General features: G+C 46.7%; 1 pseudogene across 1 annotated transcript in view; it reads right to left on the reverse strand.

Annotated features, from left to right (window-relative positions):
* Window positions 1–2,500, reverse strand: part of LOC311231632 (adhesion G protein-coupled receptor L3-like) — a 209,398-nt pseudogene that overhangs the window by 46,894 nt on the left and 160,004 nt on the right. Inside the window, exon 6 of the transcript XR_014621060.1 lies at window positions 581–979. The product of XR_014621060.1 is annotated as an adhesion G protein-coupled receptor L3-like (transcript). The remainder of the gene's footprint in view (window positions 1–580; window positions 980–2,500) is intronic.

The following is a 2,500-nucleotide window of genomic DNA, read 5'->3' on the forward strand; positions in this document are numbered from 1 at the left end:
GGTATAGAATTTGCAGAATTTGTTCGTGGACATTCAGAAATCAGTTTTTATTTTTCAGTATTTTGAAGATACAGAAAACATGTATCTTAATAGAATACATTCCTCCCCACCAGTATTCCGTAGTTCATTTTGAGACATTTCGATGTATTTTTGTCGATCTCTGATCATGTGGTCAGACTTACAGTACAGTATACAGCAAGATCGCAAGACAGAGACAAGAAGAAAGAAAGAAAGAAAGAAAGAAAGAAAGAAAGAAGAAAGAAAGAAAGAAAGAAAGAAAGAAAGAAAGAAAGAAAGAAAGAAAGAAAGAAAGAAAGAAAGAAGAAAGAAAGAATGAAAGAAGAAAGAAGAGAAAGATGAAAGAAAGAAAGAAAGAAAGAAAGAAAGAAAGAAAGAAAGAAAGAAAGAAAGAAAGAAAGAAAGAGAAAGAAAGAAAGAAAGAAAGAAAGAAAGAAATAAGAAAGAAGAAAGAAAGAAAGAAAGAAAGAAAGAAAGAAAGAAAAGAGGCTTACACACACACACACACATACATAAACAATAAAACCAACAGAGGCATTAACCATTCCACCCCCCTCTCCACCTTACCCAGTGTCCCTACAGGGCAGGGCTGTTTGGCGTCTGGCCTTGCTGGGTGCGGGGCCATGATACATCTGCTGTTATCCTGGGGCTGCAGAACTCCTGGGGAGGCACAGCCGGGGGCTGGGGGGCAGCTGGAGGGACATGCGCTGGGGGGAGCGTCCCCCTGCCTTCTGGTTGGTGTCCGGGATCTGGTTGGTATCAGAGGATGACCCCCCAGCGGGACGGGCTGGCTTGCGGTTGTAGGTTGTGGTCCGGTAGCGCTGGCCAGGTGAGTGGTGAGGAGAGGCCGTGGGGTGGTGTAGTAGGGAGGAGAGCGGGTGTGGTAGTACGGCTGGTGGAGGAGGAGGAACCTCCACTACTTCCTCCTCGGTTGGATGGACAGGAGGAGGAGGAGGGTAGTCTGGGTAGAGTGAAGGAGAGGAGGAGAGGGAGAAGAAGGAGGAACATGTTAATGATTGAGATACAGTCTGGTTTCTTAACTATAGTTGTGGGCCTGTTTCTGGTGGGTCCCTGCATGACAAAGTGGCTGTTCATCATGATGAAAGGTGTCCCAAGATGAAAAACAAGAACCTCACAGATACTGAAGGAATACTGAATAGGCCAACCATTTGTTAGCTGCCAAGTAATCAGATGTTCTATACGTGTAAAGTGCACAGCAAAGATACTTCAAACCCATTTTTATTATTATTAACTGAATTTAATTGATTTTAAAATATAAAACTGTAGGCTACATTTCTTACAATATGAAATCCTAACTTTAGGAGGACATCACGACCCTGAACAACCACAGTTAACCATCTGGTGGTCCTATCCTACGAGCTTTGTGCACAGTCTGTGGTCTGTCCTATGGCGTTTACTCCAGAGTCACTGGTCTGTCCTTTCGGGTTTAGTATGCAGTTCTTGGCCTGTCCTATGGGGTTTATTATGCACTCCCTGGTGCCTGAATACTTTTGACAACAAATGTTTGTTTCTGCCTCTCTGATTGGCCAGGTAATTTCTGGTCATGACATGTACGCCCAATCGTGGGACCGCAAGTGTCTACATTGGTTAAGCTTAGGCGCTCTTTCGAAGTTGGTTAAGGTTAGAGTTGTCTTAGAGCGTGGCGATAGAACGCCAGGTAGTTTGCAGGCTGTTAGACCCGGAAATAGGCGCAGAACTTGCTGTCCCACAATTGGCGCACATGTCACATGACCTGGCCAATCAGAGCGCAAAACTCGCACCGAGGAAACAAACATTTGTTGTCGAAAGTATTCACGCCTCCCTGGTACATCCTCTGGGGTTTAGTACACAGTACACAGTCCCTGGTCCGTCCTATGGGGGTTAGTACACAGTCCCTGGTCGTCCTATGGGGGTTAGTACACAGTCCCTGGTCCGTCCTATGGGGGTTAGTACACAGTCCCTGGTCCGTCCTATGGGGGTTAGTACACAGTCCCTGGTCCGTCCTATGGGGGTTAGTACACAGTCCCTGGTCCGTCCTATGGGGGTTAGTACACAGTCCCTGGTCCGTCCTATGGGGGTTAGTACACAGTCCCTGGTCCGTCCTATGGGGGTTAGTACACAGTCCCCTGGTCCGTCCTATGGGGGTTAGTACACAGTCCCTGGTCCGTCCTATGGGGGTTAGTACACAGTCCCTGGTCCGTCTATGGGGGTTAGAATGCCTACACAGCAGTGGCCTCCCGTCCGTAATGTAGCGTTAAAACATCCTCTCACTGGCGTACATGATTCATGGCGACATGACATCACAGGGCAGGTGGGCTGCTTGAATGCATATGGGCACACTCTTCCATTGTCAATATTTCATTGTAAAAAAACTAATTATTCACATTGACCCGGTTTAGGGGACAGAAGAGGTAATAGATTGATGGAGGAATGAAGGGGTGGGGTGGTTGGGCTTTGAACAGACAAACTGTCCGCTTGTGAA

The sequence above is a fragment of the Notolepis coatsorum genome (assembly GCF_963971535.1).
Source record: "Notolepis coatsorum genome assembly, chromosome: 7".
Lineage (NCBI taxonomy): Eukaryota > Metazoa > Chordata > Actinopteri > Aulopiformes > Paralepididae > Notolepis > Notolepis coatsorum.